We start from the raw sequence: 19,791 nt of genomic DNA, 5'->3' as shown, positions 1-19,791 counted from the left end.
TAACAGTCAGTAACGGCCAAAATGACCAAATTTCGGCCGTTACCGACCTGTATTAGGCTTTTCAGACGTAGGGGGCCAAATTGTAGGATTCGGTAATTTACCGAATCGGTAATTTAAGGAATCGGTAAATTACCGAATTCTTAAAATACCGATTTGGTAAATTACCGAATACTTAATGTAGGGAGCACTCAAATGAGTGCTTTTCTCATTTCAGGATTCGTTATTTACCACCAACTACAAGTTAATGGTAAATATCAAAAACTGTGAAAAAAGCAATTTTGTGCTTTTTTCAACTGTGCCATGCGGCAGACATACATGCCCTTAGGGCATGTATGTGTGCCACATGTGCACCCATGCACTATACAGGGGTGCAACAGGGTGTCAATGTGACACCCTGCCACCCTTGTAAGTCTACCCCCTATTACCAATTCGGTATTTACTGAATCGGTAATTCTCATTCATGCCCATAGGAATAAATGGGGACTCCCGAATCAGTAAATACGAATCGGTATTTACTGAATTTTACCGATTCTGTAACATTTACCGAATCATTTGCTACATATCATTTACCGATTCTAAAAATTCAGTATTTTAGAATCGGTAAATGATATTTACCTACATCTGGCCCTTAATCTCCTCGACGACCCCCAGCGCCTTGAAACCCTTTAGAAGTGAATCCCATCTCGCGTAGTTGTCCCCGTGGTCCTGGCTCCGGTCCGATAAATCCGGAAGCCAGGACCACGGGGACGACTACGCGAGATGGGATTCTCTATGAGGGAATAGGAAAACCATTTGAGCCTTTGGATAGTGGATCCTAGATTCAAGTACGGACAAAAAGAGAGACAGCGCAGGATTAGACGAATAGCTTGTTACATATATGATAGATATTTTCGGGGTTTGAAATTAAGAACTATCGATATAGAGGAAGGTGGACAGAAGAAGGTTAACAAGATTTTTTCGAGATTATCACTAAGGAATTATTAGAGTCTACTACTTGGAGTTACTGAGGATCACAGAAAAATCTCTGATTTCTTGGTGGATACGAGGATTTTGATCAATAATATTGGATGTTATTTTAAGCCCTGATGATGTCCCAGATGGGGACGAAACGCGTTGGCTGTTAATTTTACTGTTATTCTGTCCAAAAATATTGTTTTTGCTGTTTATCAGATTGTTTGTGACATTTGATGGAAGCTGATTGGACTGAATACACGCTTCAAAATAAAGAAGATACTATGATAAAGTTGTCAGTTCGTGGGAATTAACATTTATATAACATTGTTGATGCTTGTCATTAGTTAATAGACAAGAATTATACAGTGTACTTTGGATTGAACATACTCCCTTCATTTTCTAGTTTTTTGATGTGTGTTTTAGGTTAGACGGTGTACCTTGGGGAGGTTGAGTATGTAAACAGAATATTGTCAGGAGTTTCTGAAAAAATAACGTTAGTGGAATTTACCCCTTAGTTGCACATTTATTAACCCTTCACCGTCATAGTTGTATTAAACCCTTTAGAAGTGATATGTATGCGCTTTACAAATAGGAATAACTATTATTCTGTGGGATTTGTTTTGGGGTAAACAGTAATTCCAGCTAGCATGTTACTGACTGTCCACAGTTGATGTATAGTTCAAGGAAACCCCTTGATACATTAATGTAATGACCATCAAGGGGATAATGTGCAGAAAAACTTGAATTAAGGAACGTTATAGTTCTCTACTAATGTGGGTTACTACCCACTGTAATAAAAAAAACTTTAAATTCTATGAAAACAAGCAGGATGAAGGAACCTTAAGTATATGGTCATGTAAGACGTTTCATCCGACAGTGCGCTTTCACACATGTTGTTATAAGGGGCTTTTGAAGGTCTGGAATGTTGATTCCTGCACTGAACGAACCCTCTTTAGCATTTCAAATCACACACGCTCTGCAAAAAATTAGGTGCATTTTTTCTCCTACTTTATCCCAGGCCAATGTGAGACTGGATGCCTGTCAGGGCTTCAGGGTAACAATAGACAATAACATACAAATAATAACTATCCCATTTGAAGCTGAAAAATGTTCACCCTTTTTAAAAATGTATTTTTTCGAGCTTAAAAACTCTGCAGCAACCTTTGAAAGCTCTGCTGCAGGCTAGGTGATATATGAGGATACATTAGGAATACATTTAAATTAATACTTCAACTAATTACAACAATTGGCAGCAGTCAATATGAAAATCAGGTACCTTGTCAATAGCAGGTGTGCTGGCGCCAAGCAGTGTGCCTTTTCTTAGGAGATTGCACTGTCTAAAGTGCACACATCTAATTTGTAAATTCTTTGAGTTAGTGCGTGAACTGTAGAGATCAGAGCTCAGAAATGGAGGAACAATCAATCATCTCTGGTTCCGAATTGTGCTGTCCGCACTTACCTTGAGTGCAGAGTGAGTACTTTAGAGATTGCAAAGGTTTTCTATTCTGCAGTTTTCATATAGCGTATGGCTGCCAGAAGGCCTCCCAGCGCTGCCACCGATAACATAGAATGTCCAGGGACTAAAGAGTTATTCCCTGAACAGCCAGGTCTTCAAGGCTTTGCGGAAGGGAAGTTCTTGTTCCAAAAGATGTATTTTAAGAGCCAAGGAATTTCAGCGTTTGGATGCCAAAGAGGATGTGGAGCGTTCACCTCAACGTGATCTCCAAATCCTGGGTATTTTAAGTAAATGGGCAAAGGCATCTGATCTGAGGGGTCTACTGGGCACATACAGGGAGGCAAGTGATCGTAGCAGAGTTGGGGGGGGGAATCCAAAGTTTATCGTCCTATGCATGATGCAGAGAGATTTAAACTGAATCCTGCACAACACCGGGAACCAGTAGAGGTCCCTGTGGGCCTTAGTAACAGACTGATATTTAGCTATATCAGTAGAAGTCGAGTAGCTGCAGTCCGCAACCTTTTGACCACATAACAGGGTGAGCCAAGGTATAGGGCATTTCCATAAGCCAGGCGTGCCAGCACCAAAGCCTTTACAATCATACTTACGGCAGTAAAAGGGAGTAGCTTGAGAACTTTCCTAAATAGTCTCAGAATGGCATAGCAGGTAGCAGAATTTTTTTTGCTTTAGATTCCAAAAGGCTCTTTATTGGGCCTTTTGGGGTCGGCAGTTTGCTCACACATTCTGGTAGGGGGCTCTGGACACTGCTCTGGACGTTATTGCCCAGCAGCATGACTTCTGTCTTGTTTTTGTTGAGTTTGAGTAACAAGTTATTTACCTTCGGTAATGATATATCTGTAAGAAACATAGGTTATAGATTCCTTACCTTAGAATTACCATCAGGCATCAGACTGGCTCCAGAAAGTTTTTTCGTCAGCAGCACCCCAGTGCGTCGGAACGTGGCGTCAACGGTATCGTGGTCGCCGGGAGTACATCACGGTAGCTACATAGATGCCACCCTTGCATGGAGACATCAGTTCTGTACATGACTTTCCACGCCAGAAGCCAAGAGCCATGTAAGACACTGACCACTGGTGCACAAAACCAGGGCCCTGAAAGGAAGTCCTTATCCCTAAAAGTCAGCTCGCAGAACGGGGAGGATGGGTGGGGCGGTAAGGAATCTATAACTAACCTATATTTCTTACAGATATATTGATACCAAAGGTAAGTAACTTGTTCATCTGAAAGAAACAGGTAGTTATGTTATGTTATGTTATACACACTTGTATAGCGCACAGCTGCCCCAGCAAAGGGGTGTCCCGGCGCTTTGGACAGGCAACAAACACAACACAACAGACATCAGAGAGTCAGATGGACAGAAGACAGAATCCTAAAATGCAGAAGGGAACAAATGGGTTTTTATGGCTCTCCTGAACTCTAGCAGATTATCCAATGCACGAGTTTGAAATGGAAGCGAGTTCCATAACTTCGCAGCTAAAACTCGAAAGGAACGTCCCACAGTACGGCAGAGCTTAAACCGCGGAACCACCACCAGATTTTGACCCAGAGACCTTAGTGACCGAGATGGTACATAAGGAATAAGAAGGTTCTCCAAAATCTGGGGGGGGGGGGGGGGGGGGGACAATATTTAAGGATCTTAAAAGACAGACATAGAATTTTAAAATCGATCCGTTGTGCCATGGGCAACCAATGTAATGACCGTATAGTTACCTTCACGGAACAAAACCTCGGTAAACCCACCAAGGCTATAGCGGCAGCATTTTGAACACGCTGCAGCCGGGTGATTTCCGCCTGATTGACCCCCAGCAGGAGCGAGCTGGCATAGTCAAGCCGTGATAGAATAGTGGCCTGCAGGATCAGCTGCCTGGTAGGGGCATCGAAAAATTTCAGAATGGGCCTAAGCCCTCGCAGAATACCGAAGCAAGTAGCTGCCACTTTTTTTGTATGACTACAAAAGCTAAGGGCAGAGTCCAGCCAGACGCCCAGGTTTTTAACCTCCGACACCAAGGTCGGAGTAGCACCTAGCTCTGAAGGCCACCATTCATCGCCCCATAGGCTGCTCTGTTTACCCACGATCAGAACCTCTGTCTTCTTAGCATTAAACTGAAGACAGTTATCTGTCATCCAGCCCGCTACTGCCAGGAGTCCAGTCCGAAACCTAGGGGCCTCAAGGTCAGCCCTCCCACTCAGTGTCACCGCCAGCTGCATGTCGTCGGCGTAAGAGACGATGGTCATGTCCCAACGCTTAGTGACCGCAGCCAGTGGTTGAACATAGAGATTAAACAGAGTGGGGCTCAATGCCGACCCCTGAGGCACTCCCTGTTCGAGAGCATAGGATTTGGACTCAAAAGGCGGAATCGCTACCCTAAATGACCGATCGGCTAGAAATGACCGGAACCAGTCAAATGCCGTACCAGAGATACCAGCCCGCTCCAGAGGTTGCAGCAAAATCGAGTGTGAAACCGTGTCAAACGCGGCACTATGATCAAGTAACACCAGTGCCGCTGTCTGACCAGAATCAAGCACTGACCGCAGATGTTTCGTCATCGAGAGCAGAGCTGCCTCGGTGCTGTGACCGGCACGAAACCATTTTGGGTAGGATCTAATATTATAGATTCCTTACCTTAGAATAGATACCTTACAAACCAACCATGGAGGTGGGTCTGTGAACCAAGTTCACACCCGAAAGTCCTGGAGAACAGAACGGCCAAAGAAGCTATCGCTACGGACTTGACGTACGAGTTACTTACCTTCGTTAACGATGTATCGTATCTGGTAGAGACTATTCTAGCAGCAGATTCCTTCACGTAGAATTATCCCCAGGCGTGAGACTGTATCCGGAAACTTTTTGCCACAACATACCTGCGCACCAGGGGCGGGGCAGCATCACGCGACTCTGCCCAGGGGTCACCCGCATACGTGACATGAGCGAGGTCACATAAGCTCCACCACAGCGCGCCTACGTCAGTTTTCTTCCGAGAACTTTTCCGCACCACAACGCAGAGCCACCAGACAAAAAACTGTGGGAGCATGGATACAGTGTGCGAAAGAGTATAAAAAAGAGGAATACACCATAAGGAACAGTGCAAAACTGCAGTGTCCAAGGGCAAGGGCAGAAGGAAGAAAGAGCAGAGCCCTGAGCAGCCACCCTGCCAGTACGTAGACAGCCTCCCCCGTAACCCCCGGAGACAAAGAACCTGCGTACAAAAGTCATGACACACGTAGCAGGCTGTTGTAAATAGCTTAGTCTCTTCCTTGTTTCTTATCTAGAATTTGTGTGTGTGTTCCTTGTGTCTTGGTTCTATGTAGAATTCTAGTTAATGTCAGTTGAGCCTTGGCCAGATGGTGGCCTGCTTGTTTATTCTGTACTGCGAATAAACTCTTTATTCAAGAAGAAGTTCCTGCTTGTTTCATCATTGAGTGTACTACATTTTTGGCGACAAGGACTTTGTTCGTATCTGGCCAACAATCAGATGTTCAGCAGCACAGTGGCAAGACTATTACGGAATAAACAGAGCTGTCACCACACAAAGAACTCTGCGTGCAGTGAGAATTCCTCTCTATTTTAAGGAAATCCGGACATTAATCATCAAGTTTCAACAAGGTGAGCGATTTGAATTTTGGCACGATTCCTCCGTGATTCAGCGCGTCACCGTTGGTAGTTGGTTGCAGTTTACCTACGTAACCAACTTGGAAACCAATTACTATGACAACGCCGGAATGCTTAGCACGTAACCAGCGTCATCATCTGTTGCTGGGACAATGTTTGTAGTGTCTCGCGCTATCTGCGATTGGGCGCGACTTTTCCACTTGTTAGCGCGTCACCTCTGGGTGCTTCTCTGACTCTGCCTACGTTTTCAGCGTTTTCGTTTGTTGTCCTGGTAACGCTGGAAGCGGCACAAAGCACGTCGAGTGAAATTGATTCCTGGTAACGCTGGAAGCGGCGTAAAGCACGTCGTGTGAAGTTGAATTCTGACCTTTGCTGCCCTGTTCGTCAGTCATTTCTTGGTTCCTGTGAGGTGTGAAATATTCTTCATTCATCGAAATAACACTCGTTTAAAAAATAAAAAAAAATAAAAAGTATACTTCGTTTTTGCCACTTCTATCCTTTTGCTTGACAGCTAAGTAAGAGTTTTATTTCATTTGTTTTGTTTTGATTTTCGTATCTTTACAGTAAGGTGTTATTATGTCACAACATATAAATGTGGCACTTCCACCTCAGTTCCTCAGTGAGCCTGGAAATCCCTCTACTGCCTGGGAAGATTGGATCGCTATGTTTTACAACTATATCGAGGCATTAGATGGGCAGGATTTTTCTCCTAAAAGAAAAAAGCACTCTTGATGACAACGTTGGGGACAGAGGGCCAACGTGTATTTAAGTACTTACCTCAAGTTCTACCTTCTGGTTCACAGTCACCTCTTGATGAATTCAAGGAGGCCATTGCCAGACTTGAGACTAGATTTGCGAAGGAGGAAAATCTTGTTTTGCAGCGTTTCAAATTTTATAAGAATAAGCAACGTGACGATGAGTCTATTGATGACTTTGTTGCACGGTTGCGTGAACTATCTGTCAAATGTAACTTTGGACAGATGACTGAGGAACTCATTCCTGATCAGCTGATTGTTCAGTGTAACAATCGTAAAGTACAGGAATGCTTGTGGGCCGCAAAGAATGCTACTTTAAAGGTTGCAGTTGAACTTGCAAAGATTGTTGAAGAAAGTGAAAAATGCATGAAAGAGTTACAAAAGAGTGCTTTAGATGTGAAAGTTGCTGAAATCTCTCATAAAACTGATAATTTAAGTGATAATAGTGATACTGAATGTAATGCTGTTGCCTTAGTTAGGAAAAAAGGGTATGCTTTACACAAAAAAAAAACATGAATCAACAATACGGCAAGTCACAATTGAAAATTTGCTCAAGGTGTGGTAGCAACACTCATGCTTCAGATGCAAAATTTTGTTTTGCTAACAATAAAGAGTGTTTAAAGTGTGGCAAACTAGGCCCCTTTGCAAAAATGTGCAAAAATAGAGGTAATTCTAGAGTAACTGTGGTAAACGATTATACTGAATTGAATCGTGATGTTAACAAATTGCTTGTCATTCAGGATGCTGTTTGTACGTGTCAAGACAAAAGGGAAAGAATTCCTAAGGCTGATTTCTTGATTGACAACAAATTAATTAGTCTTATGGTCGACACTGGTTCCAAATGGACCATCATTCCCATGTCTACTGTGGAGCATCTCTGGGGTCAGAAGACTCTTGTTAATAGTGATATTTTTCCCTCTGGATATCAGGGTGAGAAAATAGACTTACTTGGGTACTTTGAGGGCGAAATTTCTTTTAGGGGTAGATCCACCCGGGGTAAGATTTATGTTTCTGTCAATGGTCCAGCCATCTTAGGTCGTATTCATCAATATGATCTCCATATTGTAGTAAATCCAAGGGCTGAAGAACCTGTTATGATTGTGCATGATCCTACCTTGAATGATATTTTGTTGAATTTCAAGCACATTTTCAGAGAACAGTTGGGGGAACTACAAGGGTATGTCCATAGAATTTTACTGAAAGAGGGTTGTATCCCTGTTCAACATAAAGCAAGAAGAGTACCGTTATCTGTCAGGGGCGAGGTCAAAGCTGTTTTGGAGGAAATGCTTCAAGGCGTAATTATCGAACCTGTGGAGGCATCCCCGTGGATTTCTCCAGTTGTAATTTCCCAAAAACCTGACAACAAAATCAGATTCTGTGTGGACCTTAGGTCCCTGAATAAGTGTGTAGTTGCTGATGTTTTTCCATTACCCAATATTGGGGAACTTGTCTCTACTCTTAAGGGAGCTAAATTCTTTAGCAAACTTGACCTCAAACACGCATATCACCAGATCCGTCTTGATGATGAGTCTAAACATCTGACTGCCTTTATTACTGGTGAGGGGACTTTCCAGTTTATCAGGTTACCCTTCGGACTCATATCAGCTGCTAGTGTCTTTCAGCGTATGGTTTCTGAGGTATTCAAAGGGATTGACAAAGTTGTCTACTTTCAGGATGACATATTGATTTTCGGTGATTCTATGGAAGAACACAATAATGTTCTTCAGAGTGTGTTGCGCAGGATTGACGAGGCTGGCCTTACTCTACGGAAAGAGAAGTGTGCATTTTTAGTTAATGAGATTGAGTACTTAGGTTTTTCTCTTTCGGCTGATGGGGTTAAACCTAAAAGAAATTTATTGGAGGCTATTGAGCTAGCTCCGTGTCCTGTAGATAAGGATCAATTGCGGTCCTTTATGGGCTTAATTGAATTTCATTCTAAATTTGTGAGAGATTTTTCCTCTAAGACTGCTCCTTTGAGGTGCTTATTAAAGAAAGGGGGAAATTTACTTGGACCAGTGAACAGGAGTCTTGTTTTAAATTGATCAAAAGTGAACTGGCTTCTGCTAATGTTCTCACACCTTTTGACATTAAACGTTCCTCTGTTTTAATGGTTGATGCCAGTGGTATTGGCTTGGGTGCTGTCCTTCTCCAACGGCATGGTAATGAGGAAAAGACCATTGCCTTTGCTTCCAGACCTTTGACCACTTCAGAACGTAATTATTCGGTTATTGAACGGGAAGCGCTTGCTGCTGTGTGGGGCATCTATTATTTCAGGACGTACTCATGGGGTACCAAATTTGTGTTGCGCTCCGATCATAAACCTTTGGTTAATATTTTGTCTCCTGGTGGTGCTGGAAAGGGTTCACCTAGGTTGGCCCGTTTAGCATCACGTCTACAGGACTTTCAGTTTGATGTGCAGTTTGTCCAAGGTTGGAAAAATATTCAAGCTGATTGTCTTTCCCGTCTTCATTCTCAATCTTTGGTTTCTGTGAATTCTTTGGTCCCGCCTCAGGATGATTGTGCCATTGCTTTCACTGAAGATGTTCTTTTTCTTTGTGCTGGCTCTTTCACTAGTGATGAGTGGCAAAAAGGGATGGAGTCTGATGCTGTTTTAAAGCAAGTGATTGATCTTGTCATTAAGGGGTCTAGAAGGGAGAGTGCAGTTGAGCCCTCTGTGAGACCTTTTATTAAAACTTTAGATGAATTGTCTCTTTCCAACAATTGTGTCTTGATGAGGGGTGATAGGTTTATTCCTCCTTGTTCCTTAAGAAGGAAAATACTTGATTTAGCTCACGAAGGTCACTTGGGCCAGACCCTCACTCAACGCAGGGTGAAAGAATTTTTGGTGGCCTTCCATTGATGCTGATGTGGTGGACTGTGTTGTGCGTTGCAGTTTTTGTAAGGAAGGCGAAAAGCGTTTGAAGCTGATTGGGTCTAAAAATGTTGGCAGCATTTCTTTTGAGAACTTTCCGTGGCACACTGTCTCGATTTTATTGGCCCTATTAATGAGTTGCCTTTTAATCAGCGTTTTGCCATTATTATCGATTGTTTCTCAAGATGGCTTACTGTTCATTTTGTTAAAGAGATCACTACTGATTCTACTATCAATTTTCTGAAGAGTGTGTTTTTGGATGAAGGGTTTCCTTCTGTTTTAATCACTGACAATGGCACTCAATTGACGTCTGGTAAAATGGTTTCATTTTTGAAAGATTGCGGAATTGATCATCATCGGACTAGTCTATATAACCCACAAAGCAATGGTATTTGTGAAAGAGTTAATAGGTTGGTGAAGGGTGTTATTCAGATGTCTGTTGAATTTGGTTGTTTTTCTAATGACAAAGTTCAGGAACTTGTGTGGGCTTATCGCTCAACTCCTCATAAACATGAGAGCAAATCTCCTTTTGAGTTGATGCGTGGGCGATCTCCGGTGACTTAGTTGACACCTTCGTGGTTACGGTGTCAGGACAAAGTTTCTCAGGATAAAGTCCCTTCTTTGAAGTGTTCTTCATTTGGTATTTCTTCACCTGTTTCTGTTGGGGACCTTGTTAAGGTAAAGCCTGGTAGGTTCTCTAAAGGTCTTTCAAAATTTAGGGGTCCTTTTTGTGCGAAACGTGTGTTCCCCAATTTTGTTCTTCTTGATAATGGGGAGAAATGGAATTTCAGGAGGGTGGCTCTTTATCGTAAACACTATCATACCTGTGGATAATACTTTACCTGTTTCTGATTCATTTAGCAGTGGTTATTTATTGTCATCCCAGTGTGATTTGGCTACGTCTTTGCAGTCTACTGCAAGGGAGGAGGTGGGTAGTGGTGATGCTTCTACTTCTACTTCTACTTGTTCTGGTTGTGACAACATTGGAGCTACTTCCCTTAATGATGGCTCCAACCATTCTATTTCTTCTAGGATTAGTTTGAGAAGTCCTCGTTCTCGTCGTCCTCCTGTTTACTTAGATGAATACATTCATTAATTGTCCTGTTTTTTTTATTTCTTTCTTTTTGTTCTGAGGGAGGGAGATGTGTTGTAAATAGCTTTGTCTCTTTAGTCTGTCTTCCTTGTTTCTTATCTAGAACTTTTGTGTGTGTTCATTGTGTCTTGGTTCTATGTAGAATTCTAGTTAATGTCAGTTGAGCCTTGGCCAGATGGTGGCCTGCTTGTTTATTCTGTACTGCGAATAAACTCTTTATTCAAGAAGAAGTTCCTGCTTGTTTCATCATTGAGTGTACTACACAGGCCTACAATCCTCACCCCGAAACAAGGAAGGGGAGCCAGTCCCAAACAGACAGGGAAACAAACAACCTCCAAGCCACCCCAGCATAGAGGGCAACCACCCCCCAAGGAACAAGGGTGAGGCACGACCAGAGGACCCCCAACTCAGAGGTCAGCAGAGGGGCCAGGACCCCTAGCAGAAAGGAAGGGAGGGCAGAGATTGAAGGCAGACCTCCCAAACCCGGAGCAGCCAGAGCAGCGGGGCACAGGAGCACCGTAACCCCATCTTCCAAAGAACCAGAGAGGAGGAATGAACAGCAACAAGACGGAGCCACCGTCAAGAGCAAAAGAAGGCACTCACAGGAAACATAGCCCCCCACCGGAAGGTGAGTATGGAAGACCAGCCCAAAGTCCTTGCAGAACGGGGAGGAAGGGGGGCCGTGAAGGAATCTGCAGCTAGAATCGTCTCTACCAGCTACATCGTTACCGAAGGTAAGTAACTTATACATCTGATAGAGACTACTAGCCACAGATTCCTTCACGTAGAATAGATACCCTAGCAATATCCATGGGGAAGGATGGTCTGCGAAAGGACCCCACCAGTCTGGACAGGACAGAGGGTCCCACAGGGGACCAGACCTGCTGAGCAGGTAAGTAACCTCGTCCCTTCTAGGCAAGCGGACCCTCACAAGCCGAACACCAGTGACCCCAAGAGGGATGGAGGAGGAAGAAGGAAGACTGAAGAGGCCCGTACACTCACAACAGAGGAACCAAGGGCAAGGCTGGAGAGGCCGAAATACCCCACTCCCCCCTCAAGGCAACAGAACTTCCAGCCAATGCCAGGACAGGCAGAGGAACAAAAAGAAGAAGAAGAAGCCTAGAGGGCCCAGGGAAACAAGGGAAAGAAGGCAAGCCCACCCAGAGGGAAGGCAACAGGCCGGCCAGAACGGCACTGATAGCCATAAGCGCCAGAAGCAAGAAAAACACAGAAGCATCCCAGCTCTCAGAAAAGAGCAGGAAGGAGAGGAAGTGCCCGGACACACCATAACAAGGGGCCACGCACACAACCTCAAGAAGCAACAGCAACATACAGAAACGCCATGGAGAACAGGCACCCGAAGGCGACCAGAACTCCCCAGCAGAGCTTAGCTATCTAACAGCTACAACCACCCCACATAAGGTACATTAAGTTACAAGACATGGGAACCCTATTCTTAAGAACTTCCGCAGCAGAGGAAAAACAAAAGAGTCACAGGGAAAAAACACCCCAGCGGAAGGCTTGACAAGCAGCCCAAAGAAAAACAGAAGGCCTAATCTTAGGGCCAAGTCCGTGTAACAACTCCAGCAAAAAACACACACAGTCAACAAGGGGCCGTCCAGCAGCCAACAATGCCAAAGCCCCAGCAAGGACGACTCAATGGCCAGAAAACACAATCTGCAGCAAGGGCAACCAGACCAAGAAGGCCCAGAACCAGCTCAACTCAGCACTCACTGAGGAGGGGAAGGATAAGGCGGATGAGGAGGACGGAGCCCTGCCAGGAACCTTTGGATGGTGGAGTCAGCCGAGGCATGGAACAACAGGCTGCATTCAAATGGAAGATCAATGAGCCGCTCCTGAATATTTTTAAGGAACACGCCATTCCGAAGCCAAGCATGGCGACGGAGGGTGACTGAGTAAGCCATGGCCCGGCCCAGCACCTCAGAGATGTCTAGAGCGGAGAATAAACGCCGCTAGCTACCGGCCATCCAACACATGATGCCGTAAGTCCAATGAACAGTCTCCTGGGAAGCTGCAGATACCAGACACCTAGCCGAGTCCCACAAACAAGAGGAGGCCCTAGCCAATACACACAAGGAGTTAAGGGCCTGCAGAGCAGCGCTGGTCGAGGCGAACATGTTTCGCCCCAAGAGTCCAGCCAGCGGGCCTCTCGGGATGGCAGAGTCAACAGTGGCGGCAGGGAGGGAAAAGCAGTCCGCAAAAGGGGACTGGCGGCAGAGGGGTGGAGGAAAAGACACGCCGGGTCACGCGGTGCCAGAAGGTGCCGGTGCAGAAGGTGTTGAGGCACCGGATCCCCTGAGGCGGGACGCCTCCAAGCCCCCGTCAGGGAAGAAAGGAGCGAACCCTCAAAGGGAAGCAAGATCTCCCTCCTACCAGAGCCCTGGTGGAGAACCTCCAAGAGATGGTCAGCTGGGAAATGAGCAATCGGGTCACCCATACACAGAATGCCCACAGCTGTGGACACTGCGTGAGCGAAGGCTGCACCCAACTCGGTAGGGCCCGCGGTGGAGAAAGCAACTCCTCCATGGGCGACGGCTGTAAACTAAGGCGGCCGTCCCCGAAGCCAAGCGGGACGGGCAAGGACCAGACCTGGAAGTCTGAAGGAGCCGAAGAATGGGGGACCTGCCGCTCCTCCGACGAACACCTCGGCCTCAAAAATGGCAGGGAGCCACCCTTCGACGACGCCAGTGAAAAAGACACCACAGGGCGGCCAGTCTCCATGGAGGACCACACCAATATGCAGTAAACATCCGGAGAAGAGGGAGCGCCCGATGACGAATCCGCAGCACGGTGTCAGGAATGGCCTCTCGGTAGTTCATTCAAGGTTAGTTGCCCCCATAAATAAGTTTTCACTGTCCGCAAAGATTCCTTGCTCCTTAACAAGTTGGAGCGCTTTGGTCTATATTTATAGATTGAGACAGGTCAGGCATTTCCCTGTTGCCTCTGTAGCTCCAGAAGTTAGCGCTCTAGTTGCCCATTGAATTCTGACCCTGCTGAACGTTGAGCGCGAGCGTTAATTAAACGTCGCACTTCAACCGTTCATTTTCGGGAGGCGGAGGTGTTTCTTTCGCGCTCCCCTTTGTTTCCTGTGAGACCAGAGAATTTTTACCCCTTGGTACTCTGGTGTATCTCGTCTTTCCCGATACCAGTTCCTGAGACGGCTTTTGACGTCAAGTTCTCTGTCACAGAAGTTTTGCCAGCTCCCGGCTCGTCTCTGTACTACAGACGGCTGCTGCGGCGCAGGGCAGTTCACTCGCTGTTCTTCCTCCTCAGCCTTCCAGCGTTTCGCTGCAACTGGGACAGTTTATTCACTGCAGGCTCCGTATGCAAGAAGCAGCTTTCACCGTGTATTGGTGAGACCTTTCCTTGTTTTTGAATTCTAATATATTACGGCTGTCAGTTCTCATATCTGCATAGTTCGGAGCATAGTCTTCTCACCTGTAAAGAATTAACCTTCAATTTAAGGCACCTTCAAATGGGTTTTCGCACATGACGCAATGTGTACCTGAGAAGTCGTTTGCCATTAAGAACTTCAGCTGTAAGTCTTTAAAGGAGTTTGAGCAGTTACTTGTTATTCAAGAGCGCCCTCTGCTGACGTAAAGAGGCGTCACATTTGGAACTGAACTATAGCCATAGCCATTTGAATACTTCTAGAGTATGGACATTAAAGAACTCATCTTCTAGAGACTGTGTCTACAAGTAGATAACAATATATATATATATATTCTTGTGTACCACCTATATCTTCAGTCTTCAATTCAACATGTATTCTTTTGGCAATTGTTCATGGCTGTAGAGTACCATACAGAGACTCTCTAGAGGGAGGCTAACGCTCACACTAAGCCAGGTAAAGAAAGAGTGAGAGAGAGAGTTTTGGATTTAACTGTTGTACCTAAAATTGCATGAACTTAGTAATGTTTGCTAAATCTTGCAGGAAGAATATTCTTCTCTTCTGAACACTCGAGGTGAAGATTCTAGTGTGGGCAGTCTCTCTGTTTGTCTCTTCCACTTCCCCTTTCCCCCGCGTCACTGTGGCAAGAGAAATCTGGCGCAGTGGCGTAAGGGAGTTGGGAGCAAGCATCACCCTTGGCCTGGCATTCCCGCGGATATCAGGAAATTTCAGGTACTAAATCTGACACACGGCCCCTATGTGGAGCCGTAGAGTCCACCGCCTGAGGCAGGACGCCAACAACATCACGCACTGAAGGAGACACCGGAGAGCACTTCACACCGCGCCGGGGACCGGAGTGGAGCCGGAGCCGAAGTGGCCAAGGGGCGGCGCCGGAACGACGCTGACTTGACCTCTGCCGAGGCAGCTGCCTGCATGGAGGAACGAGAGGGACCGGGGGAGTGACACGAAGCCCTCACGCCAGCCTCGGCCCAGAATGTGGCGGAGGTGGCCCGGCGACCCATGTGCGATGGCGCCAGGGACGATTCAACCTCCGACTTGCCCTCCAATGAGGCAGCCACCTGCGGGGAGGGCGCGAGAGAGGCCCGGAGGGGGATGAGGGGTCCCCACCCAGCCTCGACCCAGAGAGGGACGAGGAGAGGTCACCGACCCCTGTGGCACTGCTCGGTGGAGCTGGCGCCGTGGCGGCATCAGCTCAGCCGTGGACGAGGCTTTCGCCTGCCCAGAGGGCCGAGCGGGGCTCGGGGATGTGACCCGAGGCCCAGCGACCTCCCGCTACACCACAGGGACTCCCAACTCCCGCGGGAGTTTGCGGCGAGGCAGAGGCGCCGTGGTCTGAAGGAGGGACCCCCGAGGGGCCGCACCCCAGCAGCACCACATCCTCCAAGCCTGGATCCGAACCAGTCGGCGCCGGGGACGGAGTCGCTGGAGTGCCCCACGCAAGGCAAGGGATCCGCTGACGCCCCAGGAGGGGAAGGAGGAGGAGACGCCAGCGAGGCCAGCAAAGCCGCCGCGTATGTCTCCATCTAGACTTTCAACGCCCCATCACCAGGAAACTGTGGATAGGACGACACACGGGGCAGCATCATTGGCAGAGAGCCCACGCTCCCAGCAGGCTGAACACCAGCCCCCGGGGACAAACTGCGACACTTACCCACCGGGGAGCGACGCTCTCGCGACATTGGAGAAGGGCGAGGACGATGACCACGGCTGTATCTGAAGCTGTCTGCCGAGGCTAACCGAGGGGAGGAAGCTGACCTGGAGAGACATGCCGAGAGTAGTTTCATCCAGCGCTCCCGCCGTGATTCCGGCTTCAACTGTTGGCGCGCCTCACAATCAGTGGTCATTAACTATAATGGGGTGGCCCAGTGACCCTCAGAACCTGGGTTCCATGATTAAACAAAAAACAATGGTTCTGTTGGGAGAAAAGTCAATTTCTTTGTAGACCTAAATCATAGGCAAAACTAACAATGCCTATGATTTAGGTCTACAAAGAAATTGACTTTTCTCCCAACAGAACCATTGTTTTTTGTTTAATCACAATCAGTGGTGCCGTGATCCTCCCTTAAACACCACATACAAATGAGGTGAGGGTCCGTCGCCAACATAAGATGCCCACATGATGTGCAAGTCTTGAAGCTCGAAGGCATTCGCACACCGTTCCACCAAAAGAAGAGACAATGATGAAGAAAAAAGGGCCTCAAACAGGCCCGTACCAAAGACCGGATCCGCAGTGCACGCAGAAAAATAAAAAACTGATGTAGGCGCGCCGGGGTGGGGCTTATGTGACCTCGCGGACGTCATGTACGCGGACGACGCCTGGGCGGAGTCGCATGATGCTGCCTGCCCCTGGCACGCAGGGATGCGGAGGCAAAAAGTTTCCGGATCAAGTCTCACGCCTGGGGATAATTCTTCGTGAAGGAATCAGCAGCTAGTAGTCTCTATCAGATTGTCCAGGCAGGAGTGTTGGGTGAACTTGTGCAGCGATGTCCACGTTAGCTGCATGACAGATGTCATTTACGGGGACTCCTTGTCCCAAAGCAGTAGTAACTGCAGTCGCCCTGGTGGAATTGGAGCGCAGCCCTACTGGAAGCTCCTTCTTTGCCAAAGAATAGCAGGCTTTGATGCACAGAATGACCCACCTGGAGGTGGACAGTTTGTGGATGGACCGACATTTCTTAGCGCCCACGTAACCAACAAGTTGGTCGTCCACCCGGAATTAGAAGGAAAGCGCAAGTTTTGGATTCAGACGGTGGTGCCTCTCTTCCTCTTTCGAAGGATGCAGAAAGAAGGTGGGCAAAGTGAAGGTTTGGCCAATGTGGAAAGACGTAACCACCTTGGTAAGAAAGGAAGGTCTAATTGTGAGGATGACCTTGTACAGATGAACAGGCAGAAAGGGAGGCTTGGAAGAAAGAGCTTGTAGCTCACTCACCCTGCGTGCAGAGGTGATGGCCACCAGAAATGCAGTTTTCAGAGTGAGAAGTCTGAGAGGACAGTTATGTAGTGGCTCAAAGGGAGCGCACAAGGAAAAAGATGAGGAATGCCCTTAAGGAATCTATTTACAACAGGGTACTTGAACAGAGAAGGCTGATCAGGAAGCCTAAGGAAGGCTGAAATGGGCGAGAGGTAGCCCTTAAGAGTGCCCAGAGCAGAGCCCTGCTGGGACAAAGAAAGGAGGAAAGGGGATCCACAGCCTTTGCAGTGCACCATGCCACAAATTTGTTCCATACAGTCTTAGTGGAGGTACGCCTGGCTGGCAAGATTAAATCGCAGACTTCGGGAGGCAGGTCAAATGACGTCAACTGCCGCCGCTGAATCTCCACGCAAGGAGGTGAAGGCTGGACAGGTTCCGTGAAGGACCGTCCCCTGCTGCTGCAGTACAAGATCCTCCCGAAGATGCAGTCGGATCGGAGAATTGATGGCCATGTTGAGCAGCTCGGGATACCAGACTCTTTGTACCCAATCCGGAGCCACAAGAATTATTTGGGCCCGGTTGCGCTTGATCTTCTTCAGCACCCTGGGTAGACGTGATATAGACGGAAAGGCGTATAGAAGACCGCAACTCCACTCACGACTAAAAGTGTCGCCTAGCGAGTGCCGCCATGGAAATTCCAACATGCAGAATTGCTGACATTGCGCGTTCTCTTCGGTGGCAAACAGATCTAACCAAGGCTCTCCCCACTGTTGAAAGAGACCTTGCACCACCTCCGAGTGAAGGCGCCATTCGTGATCCATCATGCACCTGCGGCTGAGTTTGTCTCTGCCCAGGCATTCAGAGAACCTGCCAGGTGTTGAACCACTGGGAAATGCCCTTATGCTCCAGCCACGTCCAGAGACGGAGAGCCTCTTCACATAGGGTCCACGACCCACCCGCCCTGTTCTTGCAGTACCACATGGCAGTGGTGTTGACCATGAACACCTGCACTACTCTTCCCCAGACAGAGGGAAGGAATGCCTTGAGTGAAAAACGAATCGCCCGAAGCTCCAGAAGGTTGATTGGAGGCCTCTTATCTCCGCCTCCCCCATGAGGCCGCCCCATCCCAGAAGTGATGCATCGGTCACCACTGTGAACTCTGGTTGAGGAAGGGAGAGGGATCTGCCGTCGACCCAATCTTGGTTTGCGAGCCACCACTGCAGTTGGCGTGCAGTGCCCTCCGAGATCTGAAGGCAATCGGACAGGTTCCCCATATGCTGTGCCCACTGGAACTTCAGGTCCCACTGCAGAGGCCGCATATGCCATCTGGCATGATCCACCAGCAGGATGCAGGAGGCCATGGGGCCCAGTAGCCTCAAGGTCATCCTGACCGAAACCCGGGATAGAGGCTGAAAGATCAGAATCATAGCCTGAATATCCCAAACTCACTGTTCGGGAGGAAAGACCCGAAGCAGCGTTGTGTCCAGAACAGCTCCGATGAAGAGGAGCTTCTGAGAGGGAGTTAGGCGTGACTTTGGCACATTGATGGAGAACCCCAGCGAATGCACGAGGTCGGCCGTAGTCTGGAGGTGGGAGACAATTGCCTGGGGGGAGAACCAGTCATCAAGAAAGGGGAAGATATGCGCAGATGAGCTGCGCAGATGAGCTGCAACCACCGCTATTACTTTTGTGAACACCCGAGGGGCGCTGGTAATACCAGAGGGGAGCACGGTAAACTGAAAGTGCTCGTGGCCTACCATGAAACGCGTAACACCAGTGGGCTGGCAGGACGGGGACGTCAAAATAAGTGTCCTGCAAGTCCAATGCTACCATCCAGTCTCCCAGGTCGAGGGGAGATAGGACCTGAGCCTTGGTCAACATTTTGAACTTCTCCTTCCAGAGGAAGCGGTTGACGTTCCTGAGATCCAAGATAGGATGCAGTCCCTTGTCCTTCTTGGGCACTAGAAACTAGTGGGAATAGCAACTGTGACCTTCTTCTGGGGCAGGAACTCGTTCGATGGTGCCCTTGGCCAAGAGAGCCATAATTTCCTGTTCGAGAAGGGCCAGATGATCCCCTGACATTCAATGGTACTGAGGTGGTTTGGCTGCTGGGGTAGTCACGAAGGGGAGGGAGTAGCCCCTTTGGATTATCTGCAAAACCCACCTGTCTGACGTGATGGAACGCCAGTGGGGGAGATGATGGCGAATTCTGCCACCCACTGGCGTGTGCTGGGCCTGAAAGGTCGGACTAGGAGGGTTTGGAGGCTGCTGCAGAGGGGGCGGTGGTGGACTGGCCCACCCGCTGGCCCCCAGAACCACGGCAGTCGTTCCCACGTCCCCAGACGCGCTGGGCTGAACAGCCTGCGCCGGCCTTTGGCCCTTGAAGGAACATGGTGGGGTGCCTCTTCCATAGCCAAGAAAGAGGCGAAAAGCAGACAATGCAGGGCATGTGGTGGAGAGGCCCAAGGACTTGGCCGTAGCCCGAGAGTCCATGAAGCGCTCTAGCACACTATCTGCTTTGTCGCCGAACAGGCGATGGCCATCAAAAGGCATGTCCATCAGGGTGTTCTGGACATCACCAGAAAAACCAGTCGACCTCAGCCAGGCGTAGCGTCGAAGGGCTTCAGATGTTGAAATCGTCCTACCCAGCGAGTCGGCGGTGTCCAGTCCACAGTGGATGGTAAAC

At 47.9% G+C, this 19,791-nt stretch overlaps 1 protein-coding gene across 2 annotated transcripts in view; it reads right to left on the bottom strand.

Annotated features, from left to right (window-relative positions):
* The window catches only part of MAP3K5 (mitogen-activated protein kinase kinase kinase 5), a 1,111,277-nt gene that overhangs the window by 53,990 nt on the left and 1,037,496 nt on the right, over positions 1 to 19,791 (bottom strand). The gene's annotated exons all lie outside the window — the stretch shown is intronic.

The sequence above is a fragment of the Lissotriton helveticus genome, chromosome 6 (assembly GCF_964261635.1).
Source record: "Lissotriton helveticus chromosome 6, aLisHel1.1, whole genome shotgun sequence".
NCBI classification, from domain to species: Eukaryota; Metazoa; Chordata; class Amphibia; order Caudata; family Salamandridae; genus Lissotriton; species Lissotriton helveticus.
This window is presented reverse-complemented; position numbering and strand designations above follow the sequence as displayed.